This window comes from Lithobates pipiens, unplaced genomic scaffold (assembly GCF_037356315.1).
Source record: "Lithobates pipiens isolate NorthernLeopardFrog02 unplaced genomic scaffold, aLitPip1_a1.2 Scaffold_10, whole genome shotgun sequence".
In the NCBI taxonomy this organism is placed as follows: Eukaryota; Metazoa; Chordata; class Amphibia; order Anura; family Ranidae; genus Lithobates; species Lithobates pipiens.
The window spans coordinates 108011336-108033311 of record NW_027507686.1 but is presented as its reverse complement, the minus strand read 5'-3'; the positions used below and the strand labels follow the sequence as shown (position 1 = coordinate 108033311).

At 49.4% G+C, this 21976-nt stretch overlaps 15 pseudogenes; all 15 read left to right on the top strand.

Moving 5' to 3' along the window:
* The first annotated feature begins 480 nt into the window (after positions 1 to 480).
* On the top strand, positions 481 to 599 carry LOC143954695 (5S ribosomal RNA; annotated as a pseudogene).
* Positions 600 to 5913: 5314 nt separating this feature from the next.
* Positions 5914 to 6032, top strand: LOC143948233 (5S ribosomal RNA; annotated as a pseudogene).
* A 101-nt stretch (positions 6033 to 6133) lies between these two features.
* LOC143943305 (5S ribosomal RNA) lies at positions 6134 to 6252 on the top strand (annotated as a pseudogene).
* A 323-nt stretch (positions 6253 to 6575) lies between these two features.
* On the top strand, positions 6576 to 6694 carry LOC143942643 (5S ribosomal RNA; annotated as a pseudogene).
* A 101-nt stretch (positions 6695 to 6795) lies between these two features.
* LOC143943739 (5S ribosomal RNA) lies at positions 6796 to 6914 on the top strand (annotated as a pseudogene).
* Positions 6915 to 9805: 2891 nt separating this feature from the next.
* LOC143942900 (5S ribosomal RNA) lies at positions 9806 to 9924 on the top strand (annotated as a pseudogene).
* A 321-nt stretch (positions 9925 to 10245) lies between these two features.
* Positions 10246 to 10364, top strand: LOC143943441 (5S ribosomal RNA; annotated as a pseudogene).
* A 101-nt stretch (positions 10365 to 10465) lies between these two features.
* On the top strand, positions 10466 to 10584 carry LOC143943348 (5S ribosomal RNA; annotated as a pseudogene).
* Positions 10585 to 11881: 1297 nt separating this feature from the next.
* On the top strand, positions 11882 to 12000 carry LOC143943419 (5S ribosomal RNA; annotated as a pseudogene).
* A 101-nt stretch (positions 12001 to 12101) lies between these two features.
* Positions 12102 to 12220, top strand: LOC143942727 (5S ribosomal RNA; annotated as a pseudogene).
* A 2462-nt stretch (positions 12221 to 14682) lies between these two features.
* LOC143952710 (5S ribosomal RNA) lies at positions 14683 to 14801 on the top strand (annotated as a pseudogene).
* Positions 14802 to 14961: 160 nt separating this feature from the next.
* LOC143955769 (5S ribosomal RNA) lies at positions 14962 to 15080 on the top strand (annotated as a pseudogene).
* A 3751-nt stretch (positions 15081 to 18831) lies between these two features.
* On the top strand, positions 18832 to 18950 carry LOC143946144 (5S ribosomal RNA; annotated as a pseudogene).
* Positions 18951 to 19053: 103 nt separating this feature from the next.
* LOC143944666 (5S ribosomal RNA) lies at positions 19054 to 19172 on the top strand (annotated as a pseudogene).
* A 95-nt stretch (positions 19173 to 19267) lies between these two features.
* On the top strand, positions 19268 to 19387 carry LOC143949492 (5S ribosomal RNA; annotated as a pseudogene).
* Positions 19388 to 21976: the final 2589 nt, after the last annotated feature.

Sequence of the window (21976 nt, the reverse complement as noted above, 5' to 3'; positions counted from 1 at the left end):
TACCCAGCTCATCATGTTGGGGCCAAGACCTATATGTTCCAGGGTGGCCTGCATAAAGTGCCAGGCCACCCTGTCAAAGGCCTTTTCCGCGTCCATTGACAACATAAGCAAGGGCCTTCCCTGTACATACGCCGCATGGATTAAATTGAGGACTCGGGCCGTATTGTCTCTAGCTTCTGACTCATTTTTATTTTTTTTGCTTGTTTCCCAAGGTGACAATCTTGGCGTTTGTCAAGAGGGTTGAAAGTGCCTGAAGAGATTGCCTACGGGCACATCACCCTGAAAGCACCCGATCTCGTTTGATGTTGGAGGCTAAGAAGAGTCGGGCCTTGTTAGTACCTGGATGGGAGACCGCCTGGGAATCCCAGGTGTCATAGACTTCTTTTTATGTTGTTGGCGTTGACCTGTTTTTTTTTCGCTTGTTTCCCAAAGTGACCATCTTTGTGGTAGTCAAGAGGGTTGAGAGTGCCTGAAGAGATTGCCTATGGCCACATCACTCTGAAAGCACCCAATCTCATCTGATCTTGGAGGCTAAGAAAGGTCGGGCCTGGTTAGTACCTGGATGGGAGACCACCTGGGAATACCAGTTATTGTAGGCTTCTTTTTTTTTTTTTTCAAATAACTTTTTTATTATTATAAGATGAAACATTACATATCATTCACTTCAATACAGCAGTGGCGGAGCCAAAGGAGAAAAAAGGGAACATACAATAAGAGCTTATCGGCCTACAGAATATAGCCACTTGGAGTAGGTACAAACCAGGCCAGGCAGAGCTATCCACAGGCAGTATGTTCTGCAACATATGTAAGTCAGGGATAAAGTCCAACCAATAATAAACTAGTCCTCAAAACTCTACAGCCAGTGAAGAGTGGCATTCCGAGGATACAGGTATCGACTAAAAGTGTAAGATACTTGTACTACAAATTAACCCAGTCAAACACCCTCCCTTGGGGGGGGTTTGGAAGAAAGATAGAAATAAGAGAGGAGAAAAAAGGGAAAAAGAAAAAGAAGAAGGGGGGAAGAGGGGGCGAAAAGAGGGGGATACCAAAAAGGGTAGAAAGAAAGGTAGGGAGGAAAAGGAGGGAATAGAGGTGGGTAGTCATCCGAAATATTCCGCTTGCCTGTCAGGGTCGATCGCCCTTAAGAGTCCAGGGATTCCAAACCACGTCATGCGCTTCCAGCCGGTCCTGTATCCTGGCGGTCATCCTCTCCATAAGCTCCACGTCTCTAATTCGAGCGTATAATGCGTCCGGGGTAGGGGGGTGCGTCCTTTTCCAATGAAGTGCAACAAGACACCGCGCTGCGGTCAGGATATGTCGGGATAGTTTCTGTAGGGATCTGGACAGTTTGGGGAAAGGGACTCCCAATAAAAAGTGCTTGGGGTTCAAGTCCAGGGGTTGGTCCAGGACACTGGCCAGGATAGTACGGACTTCTGTCCAGAAGGGGACTATACACGGGCATTGCCAGTATATGTGCAGGAGGGTGCCCTTATGCTCCACACAGCGCCAGCACCGGTCTGTTGTAGAAGGGTAAATAGCGTGTAGGACATCTGGGGTCATGTACCAGAAGAATAAAATTTTGTATGCATTCTCCTGGTAGAGCGTACACATGGAGCTCTTGGATGCCTGTGACCAAATCACCCGCCATTGCTCCTCCGTGAACACTTCACCCAGAGCTTCCTCCCATTTAAGCATATATGCATGTTTGCCTTTAAGACCCATAGGAAAGGCCTTATTGCCCCTACCATAGTACGTCTGTTTGATCCTCAGCAGAGCTTTCTCAACCCGGCGAAGCGCCAGGTCCGCAAGCGCCATGCGCAAATTGACAATTTTCCTAAGGAGTGGCACTGTCGGTGAGGCCTGCAGTTTCTGTTCTAACTGTCTAAGTTCCTTCTCGGTGTTTAGCTTGGTGGCCGCGACATCCCGCTTCAAGGCCGAGGAAAGCGCAATGCATCTACCACGCATTACCGCCTTGTGGGCTTCCCACACAGTGGGGAGGGGGACGTCTGGGGTCAAATTCTCAACAAAATAGTGGCGCAGGGTCGAGGCTAATTCCGATTGGGAGGGAAGGTGCTGCAGAAGGAAAGTGTTCAGCTTCCAGTTATATGGCCGAGTTACCGGGGGGCCTAAGTCCAGGGTGAGTAAGATCGGGGCATGGTCCGACCAGGAGATCGGCAGGATAGACGCGCCACGCGTCGCTCTCAACGTAGCATTATTGGTAAAGAAATAATCAATACGAGAGTGCATATGGTGGGGGGCTGAGTAGTATGTGTACTGCCGATCCCCAGGACGGAGAGCTCGCCAGGCGTCAAACAGTGCATAACGGCGAGTAAGCTGCCGAAAAAGCCTCGAGTCCCGGAGGGCTCTGGGCGAGGGCACGCGGGTGGGCGCCATCTGACGATCAGCCGTGGCCGAGTGAGCCAAATTAAAGTCTCCCCCCACCACCAGATAGCCGTGGTCCTCTTTAAATAAACGTGCAAAAACCCTGGAGAGGAAGCTATGCTGATGGACATTAGGAGCGTATAGCGTACACAGGGTAATCGGTCGTGACTGCCACGTACCCTTAAGTATCAGGAAGCCCCCCCGGGGATCGCTGTAATGATCAGTATAAGTAAATGGTGCTCCTTGTCGGATCAGGACTCCTATGCCACCCCTGCTCTCTTATGGGACCCCGAGGATTGATACGCAAGCGGGAAGCTCCTGGAGGCGAAGGCAAAAGATCCCCCCCTGTCAAAATGCGTCTCCTGAACCAGGACAATATCTGCCCCCGACTGTTTAAACTCCCTTAGTGCTAGATGCCGTTTCCGGTTTGAATTTAGGCCATGGACATTCATGTATAGAATCTTAGCCATCAGTCAAGTCTGGGGGGGGGGGGTAGGAGTGCGGTCTGTGTCTAATAAATCTTACCCGGTAGCAACGTCCAAGAGGGACCGCCAGGAGCCAGGAGCAGACGTGTTCCGGTCGTAGGGCCCCGCTACTACGTTTCCAGTCCCTGCAGACAGCGGAATGATGACAGAGGAGAGAAGAGAGGGGGAGATAGAAAGAGAGAGAAGGGAGAAAAACGTTAGAACAACAAGAAAGGTATCGCAAAGAAAACATGGGCCCATAATTGGACCAAACATAGGGCAATATTCGACCCCGGGTAAAAAGGTCATCCGGGTCTGCACGGATTCCCAGGGGGCCACCCGACCCAGCGCACGAGGCGTGGGCCCGGCGGCCGCATAGGAGTCCAGGTCTCCTCATTCAGGCCCTAAGGATGAATAGAGGAGTGTAAATTGTGTAAGAACTTGAACAGGAGCAAAATCACAAAAAAAAACAACCCAAAAAAAAGGGTAGGGGGAGGGTCGTGAGAGCAAGGAGGAACCCACTCTCCCGAGTCTCCCAACCATCAGCCTAAGTGCAGAAATTTGTTGATAAGGCACCAAAGGGGAAGGGGTAATGAGTGCAACTGGAACCAGGGCAATACAACGTCCGAGCACTAAGCCGCTGAGCGGTCAAGGACGCTGCGGAACTTCATCTCCACCGTCAATAGGTCGCAGAGGGCCAACCAGGCATCGATGAAAGAAGAAAAGAGTCATTTGGAAAAAAGGAAGGGCCGGGATCTTCAGCCAGGGCCCTGTCGCTTAGACTTGTTTTGCGTTTCCCGGTTTCTGGGTCATTGGCGTGAAGGAACCTTCTGCCACAGCGTCGGAGGTGTGGGTTGAGTAGCGATAAGGTCCCAATCGGGGATCCGGGGGGGCGGATGCCCAGATCTTCACTGAAAGTCTGCAGATCTTCAGGATACCGCAGAGAGGCCGATTTGCCCTGATGTTTGGCAGTGAGGCTAAATGGGAAACCCCATCGGTAAGGGATCTGGGCGTCTTGCAGGGTACGGAGCAAGGGTTGGAGAAGTCTACGTTATTGCAGCGTAATCCAGGAGAGGTCCAGAAAAAGTTGCACTGGGTGGTTCCGGAAAGTCACCTCACGGACTAAACGGGCTTGTCTCAGGATATGCTCTTTAAGGTGGAACGAGTTGACTCTACAGATAATGTCCCTGGGGCCAGAGTTAGCATTTTTGGGGCGTAGGGCCCTATGAGCTCTGTCCATCTCAATAAATTTAGTGGGGGGTTCTCCAAGGAGAGTGTTAAATAATTCCTGCAAGATAATCTGAGCGTCCTCCGGGCCCTCAGACTCCGGGACCCCTCGCACTCTGATGTTATGCCGGCGCCCCCTGTTATCCAAGTCCTCCACATGACGCTGCATATCTCTCAGGAACAGATGGTGTTCAGCCCCTTGCGTTTGGGTCTTGTGGACCGCTATCTTGGACTCTTGTATCTCCTCCTCAGCCATCTCCACCCGGTCCGCAAGGTGCTTAAGGCCAGAGTGGAGCATTTGTATTTCCGCCCGACACGTGGATTTGACATCTTCAATCAATTGTTTAAAATCCTCTTTGGTAGGGATCGCTTGTAAGTATAACTGCCATTGAGGGTGCAGTGGTGGCGTGGTTAAGTCTCCCGGATCGTCCCGATCCATGCGATGACGTGGCGACAGTGGTCTAGGGTCCACGGGTCCAGAAGTGCAGGAGGAGGGAGCATGCTCAGGGGGAGAATCCCACACCCCCGTCCACTCAGAGGTATGGACCAAGAGAGGTGGCCGGTGTCATCCCCTGTCATCCTGGGGAGGAAGGGCTACGGGTCCCCCAGGGTATGCTGACACCCCTGGTTGTCCCCTGCGGCCGCGTGGGGGGAGGGGGGCCCCGAGGGGCCCATTCTCTGAGTCTTAGAAGGGGGCGACCCCGAGACAGGGTTCAGCAGGGGTCCGTCCATTCCCCCGGGCCCCCGGTACGCCCAGGATAGTGGCTCCTCGGGGGGGAGGGCAGGGAAGTCCTCAGCAGCAAAAGAGAGGGGGGACCCCTCGGATACAGCACAGGTGTCTGGGGGCGTCCGGAGCATCCTAGGCAGAGCCAGAGAGCACTGAGTGTCCGGAGGAAGGGGGGACCTACTTCCAGGGGGCCCCAGGCCTAGTCCACCCCCCTCCCTGATCCGTCCGGTCTCGCACGGGACCCCCCCGCTGGCGTCCAGAGCTGCAGGCGGGCGGGGGGGGGACTGTGGTGCCGAGCAGCATGGGGATAGAGAGGGTCCCAGGAGGGGCCTGGTCGTGTGCCCTGGTGGCGGCGTGGATGGCGTGGTAGGCCGCAGGCCTAGCTGGACGGCCTCAGAGGCGGGCGGGACCGGGGATCGACTCACCGCACCGGAGGCCTCCGGGGCCGGGGATGTCTGCCGCGGTGTCCCTCGAACCCCCGGTCCGTGCTGGTGGCTCGGATGGGCCCTGCGGGCCGGAGAAGGGGCCCGCGACGGCGCGGTTGTGGCCGCCGGCGCCATTTTGGGAGGTCTTTCGGTCGGGACCTCCGTCGTTAAAAAGAAGGACCGGAGGTCCGTGGCGGTGCCCAACGGGGTAGCGGGAGGTCCTCTGGAGCTGGAGGACCTTGTGGACCTGGATTTCCCCATCGGATGGGGCTGGATTATCCCCGTAGGTGCAGTAGAGCGGAGGCTGGAGGGAGAGCGAGAGGATTAGGCTGCCATCCGGGTCGACTTCCAGTCACGCCCCGTAGGCTTCTTTTTATGTTGTTGGTGTTGATTCGTTTTTTTTTTTTGCTTGTTTCCCAAGGTGACCATCTTGGCATTGGTCAAGAGGGTTGAGAGTGCCCAAAGAGATCGCTTACAGCAGCATCACCCTGAAAGAGCCCTATCTCTTCTCTTCTCTGAGGCTAAGACGGGTTGGGCCTAGTTACTACCTGGATGGGAGATGGCGTTGGAATACCAGGTGCCGTATTCTTCTTTTTATGTTGTTGACATTGACCTGTTTTTTTTCGCTTGTATCTCAAGGTGACTATCTTGGCATTTGTCAAGAGGGTTGAGAATGCCCAAAGAGATTGCCTATGGGCACATAACCCTGAAAGCGCCCAATCTCCTCTGATCTCAGAAGCTAAACAGGGTTGGGCCTTGCTAGTACCTGGATTGGAGACCACCTGGGAATACTAGGTTCTGTAGGCTTACTTTTATGTTGTTGGCCTTGACCTGGTTTTTTTTTCACTTGTTTCCCAAGGTGACCATCTTGGCGTTTGTCAAGAGGGTTGAAAGTGCCTGAAGAGATTGCCTACGGGCACATCACCCTGAAAGCACCCAGTCTCGTTTGATGTTGGAGGCTAAGAAGAGTCGGGCCTGGTTAGTACCTGGATGGGAGACCGCCTGGGAATACCAGGTGTCGTAGACTTCTTTTTATGTTGTTAGCGTTGATTCGTTTTTTTTTTTTTTTGCTTGTTTCCCAAGGTGACCATCTTGGCATTTGTCAAGAGGGTTGAGAGTGCCCAAAGAGATCGCTTACAGCAGCATCACCCTGAAAGAGCCCTATCTCTTCTCTTCTCTGAGGCTAAGAAGGGTTGGGGCTAGTTAGTACCTGGATGGGAGATGGCGTTGGAATACCAGGTGCCGTATTCTTCTTTTTATGTTGTTGACATTGACCTGTTTTTTTTCGCTTGTATCTCAAGGTGACTATCTTGGCATTTGTCAAGAGGGTTGAGAATGCCCAAAGAGATTGCCTATGGGCACATAACCCTGAAAGCACCCGATCTCCTCTGATCTCAGAAGCTAAACAGGGTTGGGCCTTGCTAGTACCTGGATTGGAGACCACCTGGGAATACTAGGTGCTGTAGGCTTCTTTTTATGTTGCTGGCCTTGACCTGTTTTTTTTTTCAATTGTTTCCCAAGGTGACCATCTTGGCGTTTGTCAAGAGGATTGAGAGTGCCCGAAGAGATCACCTACGGCCCCATCACCCTGAAAGCGCCCAATCTCGTCTGATCTCGGATGCTAAACAGTGTCAGGCCTGGTTAGTACCTGAATGGGAGACCGCCTGGGAATACCAGGTGCCATAGGGTTCTTTTTTTTTTTATTTAGTAGTATGCGACATACAATGCAAAGGCAACTTCACAGAATGTGTGATACAAATAGTTACAAACAAACGATCATATTGCATGGATATCAGAGCCAATGGTAAGAAGTCCGAGGAGAATAGCACGTGTACAGCTTTGCGGTCATATCAAGATGAGATTAAAGCTCCATCTCGTTGGGATCCTCTACCAACTGCTTTAGCGCAATTGTACCCGCTTAATTTTGTCCCTCTCCTGGATAGACTGAAATCTGATTTGGGAAACTGGCATGCTTTAACACTGACCTGGTTCGGGCGCTGTAATGCATTCAAAATGACGGCCCTCCCGCGGATCTTATACATGTTCCAGACATTACCGATCCGGTTACCCCCAATTTTTTTCAGACAACTGCAGGTGCTGCTCCGGGACTTTATTTGGGCGCGCAAACCGCCCAGAGCCCATTTGCAATTGCTTGCCAGACCAAAGGACAAGGGGGGTCTGGGTCTCCCAGATCTCAGACAATACTACAGAGTGACTCTGCTAGCGAGAGTCGTTGATTGGCATTGTAATAGCCCACACAAGCAGTGGGTGGAGATGGAGATTGAGGATGGATCCATTCCCCTATTGACCTCCCCGTGGCTCCTGTCCTCCCTACCAAAAGATCTCAGAGGTCACCCCGTAGTGGGAGCTACGTTGGCTGTTGTGCGGAGGTTGTTCCGCTGCACACACATTGCTCCCCTGCCATCACCAATGACTCCGGTTATAGGTAATCCAGACTTCCCACCGGGATTTACCAACAAGAAACTGCGACAGTTGACAGTGGTGGGGAAACAGCGTCTGGGAGAGGTGTGGCCCTCGGGAGGGCTCCCGACCACGCAAACTGTCGCCGAGCTTTCTGACCCTCCGCTTGACTTGCTTATCAACTTCGTCACTTTCTTCTGGCCATACAAAGGGCCCCCTACACTCCTAGAGACCTGACACCCTATGAATCCATCTGTCACAAAAGGGAACCTGTGCGACACACCCTCTCCCTCCTGTACAACCTATTGAGTAGTCAGGAGGAGGAGTCGACCCCCACCATTTATCCACAAATGGGAGAGGGACTTAGGCATCACATTTACCCCACAACAGATAGGGAAGATCCTGACCTTAGTACATAAAGCTTCCATCGCAAACCAATATCAAGAATCAGGATACAAGATAGTCTCACGCTGGTATAGAGTCCCATACCTTCTGAATAAAATGGATAGATCAATCCCGGATGTTTGTTGGAGGTGAAATTCAGATACGGGGACCATGGGACACCTTTTCTGGGCATGCCCGGCCTTGAGGAACTTTTGGGTTCCCAGCAGCGTGCCTTCTACACTTGACCGAACAGCCTGTTCGAAAATACAAAAAAACCCTCACGATGCAACTCCTGAATGCCGCCCGGGCCTGCATTCCCGCACTGTGGAGGCAGCCTCAGCCCCCATCCAAGGTGCTGTGGTATTCCAAAGTCAATCATATTCTCCGGATGGAAGAATTGACCGCCACCCTTCACAACACTGAAGAGGCATTTAGTGTTACATGGAGGCCCTGGAGGTATTTTAATGGTACTCGAGACTACATTCGGGAGGTGAGCAGTGCCTCTGTCCCAGAAAACGACTGAACATCTAACGTTTACCTACGTAGGCCATGTCTGCCCTGGGTGGCATTCCCCCCTCCCTTTTTGTCTTTATTTTTCTTTTTTTCCCCGCCGCCATCCCCCCACCTCCTCTCTCTCCGGCTTTGCACTCTCTTCTTCCCCCGTCCTCCCTTTTGACTATGCCTTGTCTCCTTACTAGCCTTCAGGACCCAGAAGAACCCCAGGGTTCTGGACATGACCGGCTCATATTTTACTCTGGTTCACGTAGGTCATGATAAGCTGGCTCGCTGTGGTCCCAGATGTTCTCCATGATTACATTTGTCCGAACGGAGCTGCACTAGTTATACTGTACTACATGTCGGAGGTGGGGTTTCTCTCTTTTCTGCATGAAACTGTAGGACTCCCCTCTGAGAACCCAGAGTTATTTGGCTGCCTATTTTTTGTTACCATGTAATTGTGACCCTGGGTCATGCTGTATGGTTGACTGTCATATTTATGTTGTTCTACTTAATAAAAGAATAATAATAATAATAAAAAAAAGTCAATGCCAACAACTTAATACTAAAGCCTATGGCATAGAGAAATCCCAAGCGGTCTCCCAACCAGGTACTAACCATGACCCAAGCCTGCTTAGCCTCTGAGATCAAATGCACGCTCAACCCTCTTGACAAACGCCAAGATGGTCACCTTGGGAAACAAACAAAAAAAACAAGTCAACGCCAACAACATAAAAAGAAGCCTGCGGCATCTTGAAAACCCAAGCGGTCTCCCATCCAGGTACAAACCAGGCCCAGCCCTGCTTAGCCTCTGAGACCAAACGAGATTGGGCGCTTTCAGGGTGTTGTGCCCGTAGGCAATTTCTTTGTGCACTCTCAACACTCTCAACCCTCTCAACAGGGTTGGGCCTTGCTAGTACCTTGATTGGAGACCACCTGGGAATACTAGGTGCTGTAGGCTTCCTTTTATGTTGTTGGCCTTGACCTGTTATTTTTTCACTTGTTTCCCAAGGTGACCATCTTGGCGTTTGTCAAGAGGGTTGAAAGTGCCTGAAGAGATTGCCTACGGGCACATCACCCTGAAAGCACCCGATCTCGTTTGATGTTGGAGGCTAAGAAGAGTCGGGCCTTGTTAGTACCTGGATGGGAGACCGCCTGGGAATACCAACTGTCGTAGACTTCGTTTTATGTTGTTGGCGTTGAACTGTTTTTTTTCCGCTTGTTTCCCAAAGTGACCATCTTGGTGTTTGTCAAGAGGGTTGAGAGTGCCTGAAGAGATTGCCTATGGCCACATCACTCTGAAAGCACCCAATCTCGTCTGATCTTGGAGGCTAAGAAGAGTCGGGCCTGGTTAGTACCTGGATGGGAGAGCACCAGGGAATACCAGTTATTGTAGGCTTCTTTTTATGTTGTTGGCGTTGATTCGTTTTTTTTTTTTTGCTTGTTTCCCAAGGTGACCATCTTGGCATTTGTCAAGAGGGTTGAAAGTGCCCAAAGACATCGCTTACAGCAGCATCACCCTGAAAGAGCCCTATCTCTTCTCTTCTCTGAGGCTAAGAAGGGTTGGGCCTAGTTAGTACCTGGATGGGATATGGCGTTGGAATACCAGGTGCCGTATTCTTCTTTTTATGTTGTTGACATTGACCTGTTTTTTTTCGCTTGTATCTCAAGGTGACTATCTTGGCATTTGTCAAGAGGGTTGAGAATGCCCAAAGAGATTGCCTATGGGCACATAACCCTGAAAGCACCCGATCTCCTCTGATCTCAGAAGCTAAACAGGGTTGGGCCTTGCTAGTACCCTGATTGGAGACCACCTGGGAATACTAGGTGCTGTAGGCTTCTTTTTATGTTGTTGGCCTTGACCTGTTTTTTTTTTCACTTGTTTCCCAAGGTGACCATCTTGGCGTTTTTCAAGAGGGTTGAGAGTGCCCGAAGAGATCACCTACGGCCCCATCACCCTGAAAGCACCCAATCTCGTCTGATCTCGGATGCTAAACAGTGTCGGGCCTGGTTAGTACCTGGATGGGAGACTGCCTGGGAATACCAGGTGCCATAGAAGGATCTGGTCTGGTTAGTGTCTTGATTGGGAGATCGCCTGGGAATACTGGATGCCGTAGGCTTCTTTTTATGTTGTTGGCTTTGACCTGTTTCGTTTAGCTTGTTTCCCAAGGTGACCATCTTGGCCTTTGTCAAGAGGCTTCAGAGTGCCCAAAGAGAGTGCCTACGGCCAAATCAGCCTGAAAGAGTCCAATCTCATCTGATCTCGGAGGCTACGCAGCGATGGGCCTGGTTAGTACCTGGATGGTAGACAGCTTGGGAATACCAGGTGCCGTAGGCTTCTCATTATGTTGTCGGCGTTGATCTGTTTTATTTTCCCTTGTTTCCCAAGGTGACCATCTTGTCTTATTTTTATAGTATGTTAATAGAACAGGAGACTTTACAAGATTTGCCCTTTTTACAGGCTTGGGAAAGAGATTTAGGGACTACGTTTTCCCCAGAACAAAAGGATAAGATGCTGTGGTTTAATCAAAAGGCCTCGATGGCAAGCAGATATCAAGAAGGGGGATACAAGATCCTTACTAGGTGGTATAGAACACCAAAAGTGTTACATCAAATTTACCCCCAGATATCAGAGACATGTTGGAGATGTCATGGAGCAGAAGGAACATTATTACATATATTTTGGGAATGTCCAAAAATGAGAGTGTTCTGGGAGATGGTAGCCGATACTATTGTAAGGATTACAGGAATTGACCTGGGAGATAAACCGGCAACTTTTCTGCTGCTGGACATCCCAATGGCAATAGAAAGATTCAAAAATTCTTTGCTGAGACATTTATTGATAGCAGCAAGGGCATGCATCCCGGTTCTGTGGAAAAAAAGCAACCCTCCAGCTAGAGCACAGTGGTTTCAGAGAATTGCAGAAATCCAACAAATGGAAAATTTAACAATGACAATGAGAGATCAAGACGAGAAATATCAGAAGATCTGGGCTCCATATCTAAATTATAGAGAAAGTATGATGTGAAACATTTCGAAATATGATAGAGCAGGCGGGTGGTGGTGGGGGGGGGGGGGGGGAGTGAGGGGGGGGATTATAGTGAAAATTCAAACTTTTTTTTTTTTTTTTTTCTCTTGTTTGTATATTTATTTATTTATTTTTCTGGGAGGGAAGGGTGAGGGAGGGGGGAGGATGACATGGAATTGAGGTACGGATTGAAATATTATAAGACTGTTATAGCTATTAAAGAAGTTGTAGATGTAAAACGAAATGTAATGTGAAATCTATGGAAAGAAAAGATGAAAAAATAAAGAATTTATAAAAAAAAAGAGGGTTGAGAATGCCCAAAGAGATTGCCTATGGGCACATAACCCTGAAAGCACCCGATCTCCTCTGATCTCAGAAGCTAAACAGGGTTGGGCCTTGCTAGTACCCTGATTGGAGACCACCTGGGAATACTAGGTGCTGTAGGCTTCTTTTTATGTTGTTGGCCTTGACCTGTTTTTTTTTTCACTTGTTTCCCAAGGTGACCATCTTGGCGTTTTTCAAGAGGGTTGAGAGTGCCCGAAGAGATCACCTACGGCCCCATCACCCTGAAAGCACCCAATCTCGTCTGATCTCGGATGCTAAACAGTGTCGGGCCTGGTTAGTACCTGGATGGGAGACTGCCTGGGAATACCAGGTGCCATAAGGCTTCTTTTTTTTAATTATTTTTTTTATTTAGTAGTATGCGACATACAATGCAAAGGCAACTTCACAGAATGTGTGATACAAATAGTTACAAACAAACGATCATATTGCATGGATATCAGAGCCAATGGTAAGAAGTCCGTGGAGAATAGCACGTGTACAGCTTTGCGGTCATATCAAGATGAGATTAAAGCTCCATCTCGTTGGGATCCTCTACCACTTAAAATATTATTGATACTATCCCTGCTACCCTCGAAGAGTTTAGATATCCATAGATAGGGGAAGAGTATTGTGTAGTAGTCAAATGGGGTCGGAACATACCATTTTCTTTTCCCTTTTTTGAGTTAAGAAGGAAAATCGTAGAACTGAAAGGAGGGAGAAGGGGAAAGAGAAGATTGGGGAAGGAAATGTCAGAAAAGGAAAAGAACTGGTAAGGGGGTGCCGAGGGTAGAGTGGATAGGATGGGGTCCCCTCCCAGGGAGCAAGAGACGCCCTCGGCTCACCAGCTCATCAGCTGTCCAACGTTTGGAACAGCGATCTCCAACGATCACCATGAGCTTACTATGTCTCGCGGAGGTATTCTTCCGAAAAGCGAAACTGGGTCCAGTAGAACCATCTGTTCCCATGCTCCTCCGTTTTATCCCTCATTGTGGCAGTCAGGTCTTCCATTCGTTCAATATCATTTACCCTTGCGAACCACTGGGTCACCATTGGAGCAGATTGCTCTTTCCACTGACTTGGGATGCAGGCCCTAGCTGCATTGAGGAGATGTTTAAGTAAGGACTTATGATAACGCTTTCTCGACATAGGAGTTAGATTGAGAAGAACTGCTGCGGGATCATTGGCTAAGGAAATGTCTGTGAACTTGTGGATGAGTCTCAGGACAGGCTGCCAGAATGTTTGTAATTTAGGGCATTCCCAGAAAATGTGGAGAATGGTGCCAGCCTGTTGCTCACAGTGACAGCAGCGGTCAGATTTACCGGGGAATATTTTGGCCAACACCACCGGTGTATGATACCAGCGTGTGATCAGCTTATATGAGATCTCCTGATATTTACTGCAGAGTGACGACTTATGGGCGAAAAAGAGTATTCTGTCCTTCTGTGGTTTGGAGAATGTAGTTTGTAAGCCCCTTTTCCATTTAGCTAGGAAGGGTGGATCCGTGGAGGATTGTGCGTCTGTCAGGATTTTGTAGGACCTAGAGAGGGAACCACGAATTGGGCCATCATCCAGGCAAAGTTCCTCGAAGGAGTGGAATTGTCTAGAGAAGAACGAATGTTTAGGTAGTGATCCGATGAAATGGATTAGCTGTCTAGCTCTCCAGCTATCCAATGCAACAGGTACTTGCTCTAGCAGTATGGTCCCCATGGGAATCAAGCCCGTGGGTCCCAGAAATAGGGCTGCTCTCAAAAGCCCTTTCGGGGCTTGCCTGGTAAAGGCCTGGTCAGACAGGCCCGGAGGGAATCTAGGATGTCCAATAATTGGGGTCATAGGAGAAGGGAAGTTAGTCAGGTGGGAAAGGTGAAAAAAACTATCCATCTCGGCGAGCGAGGGGCCAATTAACGGGTGAGTAGTCACACAGGGCTCCAGTGGCCTCCCCGCCCAAGGCAGACCAGCCAGTGGAACCCGCGCCATCTCCTGCTGTAGCTTGACCCACAGCTTCAGTTCCCCATGCCGGTGTCTTATCACATATGGTCCCCCATCGGATAGTGTCCGCTGTGTACTGCGCATGCGCAGTACACAGCAACACAGATTCCGAAATTGCCGAGCATGAACGGCGCCTGCGCACTGAGTCCATGTTCTATCCCCACTATCCAAGTGGACATAGAGTAAGAATATAAAAGAGCCAGAAGCGTGGCGAGCGAAGCTCGCCTGCGAGGGGCCCTCTAATATTCACAACCCTATGTCCGCTTGGATGGTGGGGCTACCACCTCCACTCACCGCGCAGGCGCCGTTCAGCTTCGGAGATTTTCCGAAGCTTCGTCTGCTCCGTACTGCGCATGCGCAGTACGGCGCAGACACTATATCATGGCCGGACAGTATATGGCAGAACACCGGCACCAATCAACCACCGGTGTCATGTGCGTCGCTGTGTAATATAGAGCAGGGTCCGGGAAGCCAATACCTCCCCGCAATTTCGGTCGCAATAGCATTGCCCTACCAATACGCATATGTTTTCCGCACCAGAGGAACTTGATAAAGATTGAGCGAACCGCATGAAAGAAAGTCTGGGGTATTTTGATAGGTAAGGCTTGTAGTAGATACAGAAGGCGTTGCATCGCATTCATCTTCAACACATTACAGCGTCCGAACCATGACAGAGCTAGTGGGTCCCATCTTTTAGGGTCCGCTGTAAGCCCATAGGCTTCTTTTTATGTTGTTGGCTTTGACCTGTTTTTTTTGCTTGTTTCTCAAGGCGACCATCTTGGCGTTTGTCAAGAGGGTTGGGCGTGTCTTGAAGAGAACGCTTACGGCCACATCAACCTGAAAGCACCCGATCTCATCTGATTTCAGAGGCTAAGCAGCGTCAGGCCTGGTTAGTACCTGGATGGGAGACTGCCTGGGAAGACCAGGTGCCATAGAAGGATCTGGTCTGGTTAGTGTCTTGATTGGGAGATCGCCTGGGAATACTGGATGCCGTAGGCTTCTTTTTATGTTGTTGGCTTTGACCTGTTTTTTTTAGCTTGTTTCCCAAGGTGACCATCTTGGCCTTTGTCAAGAGGCTTCAGAGTGCCCAAAGAGAGTGCCTATGGCCAAATCACCCTGAAAGAGCCCAATCTCATCTGATCTCGGAGGCTAAGCAGCGATGGGCCTGGTTAGTACCTGGATGGGAGACAGCTTGGGAATACCAGGTGCTGTAGGCTTCTCATTATGTTGTCAGCGTTGACCTGTTTTATTTTCCCTTGTTTCCCAAGGTGACCATCTTGGCATGTGTCAAGAGGGTTGAGAGTGCACAAAGAAATTGCCTACGAGCACAACACCCTGAAAGCGCCCAATCTCGTTTGGTCTCAGAGGCTAAGCAGGGTTGGGCCTGGTTTGTACCTGGATGGGAGACCGCCTGGGTTTTCCAGATGCCGCAGGCTTATTTTTATGTTGTTGGTGTTGACCTGTTTTTTTCGCTTGTTTCCCAAAGTGATCATCTTGGCATTTGTCAAGAGGGTTGAGAGTGCCTAAAGAGATCGCTTACAGCCGCATCACCCTGAAAGCACCCTATCTCTTCTGATCTCAGAGGCTAAGAAGGGTTGGGCCTAGTTAGTACTTGAATGGGAGACGGCCTTGGAATACCAGGTGCCGTATTCTTCTTTTTATGTTGTTGGCGTTGACCTGTTTTTTTTCGCTTGTTTTCCAGGGTGACTATCTTGGCATTTTTCAAGAGGGATGAGAGTGCCCAAAGAGATTGCCTATGGGCACATCACCCTGAAAGTGCCCAATCTCCGCTGATCTCAGAGGCTAGAAAGGGTCGCGCCTTGTTAATACTTGGATGGGAGACCGCCTGGAAATACTAGGTGCGGTAGGCTTCTTTTTATGTTGTTGGCGTTGACTTGTTTTTTTTGTTTGTTTCCCAAGGTGACCATCTTGGCGTTTGTCAAGAGGGTTGAGCGTGCCTGAAAAAATCTACAATGGCTGCATCACCCTGAAAGAGCCAAATCTCATTTGATCTCAGAGGCTAAGCAGGGTTGGGACCTGGTTAGTACCTGGATGGGAGACCGCCTGGGATTTCTCGATGCCATAGGCTTTTTTTTTAAGTTGTTGGCATTGACTTATTTTTTTTTTTTGTTTTATTCTTTTATTAAGTATAAGTAGAACAACATAAATATAACAGTCAACCATACAGCATGACCCAGGCTCACAATTACATGGTAACAAAAAATAGGCAGCCAAATAACTCTGGGTTCTCAGAGGAGAGTCCTAGAGTTTCATGCAGAATAGAGAGAAACCCCACCTCGGACATGTAGTACAGTATAACTAATGCAGCTCCGTTCGGACAAATGTAATCATGGAGAACAACTGGGACCACAGCGAGCCAGCTTATCGTGACCTATGTGAACCAGAGTAAAATATGAGCCGGTCGTGTCCAGAACCCTGGGGTTCTTCTGGGTCCCAAAGGCTGGTAAGGAGACATGGCATAGTCAAAAGGGAGGATGGGGGAAGAAGAGAGTGCAAAGACTGAGAGAGAGGAGGGGGGGGTGGCGGCGGGGAAAAATAGAAAAATAAAGAAAAAAAGGGAGGGGGGGGGATGCCACCCAGGGCAGACATGGCCTACGTAGGTAAACGTTAGATGTTCAGTCTTTTTCTGGGACAGGGGCGCTGCTCACCTCCCGAATGTAGTCTCAAGTACCAGTAAAATACCTCCAGGGCCTCCATGTAACACTAAATGCCTCTTTAGTGTTGTGAAGGGTGGCGGTCAATTCTTCCATCCGGAGAATATGATTGACTTTGGAATACCACAGCACCTTGGATGCGGGCTGAGGCTGCCTCCACAGTGTGGGAATGCAGGCCCGGACGGCATTCAGGAGTTGCATCGTGAGGGTTTTTTTGTATTTTCGAACAGGCTGTTCGGTCAAGTGTAGAAGGCACGCTGCTGGGTTGTCAGCGATGTCTACATTTCTGAGAGTTTTTATCATCCCGGTCACCTCCACCCAAAAGTTCCTCATGGCCGGGCATGCCCAGAAAATGTGTCCCATGGTCCCCGTATCTGAATTGGACCTCCAACAAACATCCGGGATCGATCTATTCATTTTATTCAGAAGGTATGGGACTCTATACCAGCGTGAGACTATCTTGTATCCTGATTCTTGATATTGGTTTGCGATGGAAGCTTTATGTAATAATGTCAGGATCTTCCCTATCTGTTGTGGGGTAAATGTGATGCCAAAGTCCCTCTCCCATTTGTGGATAAATGGTGGGGTCGACTCCTCCTCCTGACTACTTAATAGGTTGTACAGGAGGGAGAGGGTGTGTCGCACAGGTTCCTTTTTGTGACAGATGGATTCATAGGGCGTCAGGTCTCTAGGAGTGTAGGGGGCCCTTTGTATGGCCAGAAGAAAGTGACGAAGTTGATAAGCACTAAACAAGTCAAGCGGAGGGTCAGAAAGCTCGGCGACAGTTTGCGTGGTCGGGAGCCCTCCCGAGGGCCACACCTCTCCCAGACGCTGTTTTCCCATCACTGTCAACTGTCGCAGTTTCTTGTTGGTAAATCCCGGTGGGAAGTCTGGATTACCTATAACCGGAGTCATTGGTGACGGCAGGGGAGCAATGTGTGTGCAGCGGAACAACCTCCGCACAACAGCCAACGTAGCTCCCACTACGGGGTGATCTCTGAGGTCTTTTGGTAGGGAGGACAGGAGCCACGGGGAGGTCAATAGGGGATCCATCCTCAATCTCCATCTCCACCCACTGCTTGTGTGGGCCATTACAATGCCAATCAACGACTCTCGCTAGCAGACTCGCTCTGTAGTATTGTCTCAGATCTGGGAGACCCAGACCCCCCTTGTCCTTTGGTCTGGCAAGCAATTGCAAACGGGCTCTGGGCGGTTTGCGCGCCCAAATAAAGTCCCGGAGTAGCACCTGCAGTTGTCTGAAAAAAATTGGGGGTAACCGGATCGGTAATGTCTGGAACAAGTATAAGATCCGCGGGAGGGCCGTCATTTTGAATGCATTACAGCGCCCGAACCAGGTCAGTGTTAAAGCATGCCAGTTTCCCAAATCAGATTTCAGTCTATTCAGGAGAGTGACAAAATTAAGCGGGTACAATTGCGCCAAATCCGCTGCGATGTCAATGCCCAGGTAACGTATAGATTTTTCAGATCAGTAGAATGGAAAAGCGGAGCGTAGCCTCTTGGCCTCACCATCCGGGACCGATATATTCAATACAGCCGACGGTGCAATTGATTTTATAGTTTGATAGGCTGCCGTATCGTCGGAGAGCCGCGAGTATATTGGGAAGCGAAATGTGTGGATTGGAGACGAAAAAAAATTAGATCGTCAGCGTACGCCGCAATTTTGTGGTGCGCCGAGGGTTTGGATATGCCAGTAATATTCGGGTCATTCCGAACGTGACACATAAGTGGTTCCAGTGTCAGAATAAAAATTAGGGGAGACAGAGGGCACCCCTGCCTCGTCCCATTAGTGATGGGGAAAGAGTCCGAGCACCACTCGTTCACCCGTACCGCTGCCGACGGCGTGGAGTAAAGCGAAATTACCCAGCTCATCATGTTGGGGCCAAGACCTATATGTTCCAGGGTGGCCTGCATAAAGTGCCAGGCCACCCTGTCAAAGGCCTTCTCCGCGTCTTTTTATGTTGTTGACGTTGATTCATTTTTTTTTTTTCGCTTGTTTCCCAAGGTGACCATCTTGGCATTTGTCAAGAGGGTTGAGAGTGCCCAAAGAGTTCGCTTACAGCAGCATCACCCTGAAAGATCCCTATCTCTTCTCATCTCTGAGGCTAAGAAGGGTTGGGCCTAGTTAGTCCCTGGATGGGAGATGGCTGTGGAATACCAGGTGCCGTAGTCTTCTTTTTATGTTGTTGACATTGACCAGTTTTTTTTTCTCGCTTGTTTCCCAAGGTGACTATCTTGGCATTTGTCAAGAGGGTTGAGAGTGCCTGAAGAGCTCGCCTATGGCCACATAACCCTGAAAGCACCAGATCTCGTCTGATCTCAGAGATTAAACAGGGTCGGGCCTTGTTAATACCTGGATGGGAGACCATCTGGGAATACTAGGTGCTGAAGGCTTCTTTTTATGTTGTTGGCGTTGACTTGTTTTTTTTTTTTTGTTTGTTCACCAAGGTGACCATCTTGGTGTTTGTCAAGAGGGTTGAGAGTGCCTGAAGAGCTCGCCTATGGCCACATAACCCTGAAAGCACCAGATCTCGTCTGATCTCAGAGACTAAACAGGGTCGGGCCTTGTTAATACCTGGATGGGAGACCACCTGGGAATACTAGGTGCTGTAGACTTCTTCTCATGTTGTTGGCATTGACTTGATTTTGTTGTTTGTTTCCCAAGGTGACCATATTGGCGTTAGTCAAGGTTGAGAGTGCCTGAAGAAATCTCCTACGGCCACACCACCCTGAAAGAGCCCAATCTCATCTGATCTCAGAGGCTAAGCAGGGTTGGGACCAGTTTAGTACCTGGATGGAAGACCGCCTGGGATTTCCAGATGCCGTAGGCTTCTTTTTATGTTGTTGCCATTGACCTAGTTTTCTCCGCTTGTTTCCAAGGTGACCATCTTGGTGTTTGTCAAGAGAGTTGAGAGTGCCTGAAGATATTGGCTACGGCCACATGACCCTGAATCTGTTCCATCTCATCTGATCTTGGAGGCTAAGCAGGGTCGGGCCTGGTTAATGCCTGGATGGGAGACCGCCTGGGAATACCAGGTGTCGTAGGCTTCTTTTTTTTTTCCAAATATAATTTTTTCTCCAAATAGGGGAAGACGGTCCCCCGAGTACATAATGCAACAGAGAAATACAGAGCAAAAAGCAGCTGAACAATACTTGATACAGGTATATTCGCAACTGTGAGTCTGCCTTCCATCAATCACAATGATTCGAGGCACGGATAAAGTACTGTACCAAGATCCAGGGTCACACAAACCCCAGGTCCAATCCAGAGGGGGGTGTGGGGCCGTCATTCCCAATTTTCCACTCTTTCCAAAAGAGAGAGGGGGTGGAGGGGGTGAGAGATAGGGGAGGAAGGCAGAAAAGAGAAGGGTTGAAAGATCAGAAAAGGAGAAGAGGGGACGAGACACGATGGCAGCCACTGTCCAAGGGGCCAGTCAAAGAAAGCTCAGAGCACTAAGGCGATAGCAGGCGACATCCTTCCAGCGAGAATATAAAGGTATTCCAGATGTCTCAGGTTTGTTTAAAAAATTATTGTTTACCTTGTGATGTGAGGATCAAGTCCTCCATTTTTTTTAATGTCCTCTATTTTCCTAAGCCAGTGAGTAATGAAAGGGGGGGAACATTTTTTCCAATAGAGAGGGATGCAGGATTTCGCCGCATTTATCACATGCCGCAAAATAGATTTTTTTGTACTTCTTAATGGGAATCTGTGAATGGTGCAAGAGAAAGAATGCAGCCTCTTCCTGGATGGAGAAGTCTGTGAATTTTTGTGTTATGCATCGGATCTCTGTCCAGAAGTCCACCAAGCTGGGGCAGGACCAAAAAATGTGCAGCAACGTGCCCTCTTCTTCTCCACACCTCCAGCATATGTTCGAGGAAGAGGGGAAACATTTCTGCAGCTTTGATGGTGTCAAATACCAGCTGGTGAGAAGTTTAAAATTTGTCTCCTGTATCCTCGTGCACAGCGACATTTTGAGAGCCAAAGTGATAATGCGTTGTCTCTGTGCTGGGGAAAATGAGCAATTAAGGTCCTTTTCCCAGTTGGACAGACAGGTTAAGTGTGGGTAATCTGTTTGAGAGAGAATGTGGGCCAAAGTGCCTTCGCTCCTGCATAGAGTCTCAAACTCCGTCTGAGGGCGGGCGAACGTTTGAGGATTGGGGATGGAATAGAGAAAATTATGTCGTTGCGATGCTCTCCAAAAAGGCAGTTGGAAAAGCCCTGTCGGATCTGTTAGGGTTGAGAAAGAAGGCCATTTTCCATCAATGACGAATTTAGACGCATTGTCTAGGTTGGAATTTCTAAGTGGGTCCCCAGTTCAAAGGTTGGATGGCCACGTATAGGGAATAGGGGGGAAGTCAAAGACGTGAGTGTGTTTTGGGTAGCGATCAGGTGACTGACTTTCAACTAAGCCCCTATAGTGGGATGTGACATAAATTCTGTGGGTAAATACTTATAGCACCACATGGCGCTTCTTAGCGGAATTCGGGAGTGAGCTTAGAAAGTTTTTTTCGATTCCAGTCCAATACATGCCCCAGATGGGAGGCCAGGTAGTAGCTTCGCAAGTCAGGGAGAACCAACCCTCCCTGTTGTTTAGACAATGTCAGCTGTGACCGCTTAAGTCTGGGATTTTTGTGGGCCCAGTTAAATTGAGTGAGCAAGGATTGAGCTTGCTTAAAAAACAGGACTGGAATCTGGATCGGGAGAGCTTTGAAAAGATAAGTAAATTTAGGGAGTATGTTCATTTTAATGAGATTGCATCTCCTGAACCAGGAATGGAGGCCAGAATGCCACCCGTGAAGCAAACTGCGGATCTTAGTGACAAGGGGTGGGGGGAAGTTCAACATAAACGTACGCGCGATGTCCGGTGGAATGTAAGTACCTAAGTACTTAAGGGCTGTATGGGTCCATTTAAATCAAAAATTGGACTGCAAGTCTATTAACGTTTGCGGGAGGACTGCAAACCCCATGGCCTTTGATTTCAAGAAGTATCCCGTATATCTGGAATTCCCGAAGGAGATTTGGCAAGGAAACTCTGGGATTCGTCAGCGAGAACAGCATGTCATCCGCGTAGGCAGATATCTTGCACTCAATAGTACCCATTTGGAGTCCCGTTATGTCTGAGTTTTGTCGAATTGTGGAGAGAAAGGGTTCCAATGACAGTGCAAATAATAGGGGCGACAGGGGGCCACCCTGTCTGGTCCCATTCCCGATGTCAAGGGGAGATGAGAGAACCCCATTCGCTTTGACTTGAGCTGAAGGGCGTGAGTATATCTTACTTATCCATGCCAGCATCCGTTCACTCAGACCTATATGGCAAAGGACCGAGAACATTAATGTCCATTTGACCCGATCAAAAGCCTTCTCGTCATCAGTACTCATGAAAAGACAAGGGGTCCCAGATGACTTTGCTTTATGGATC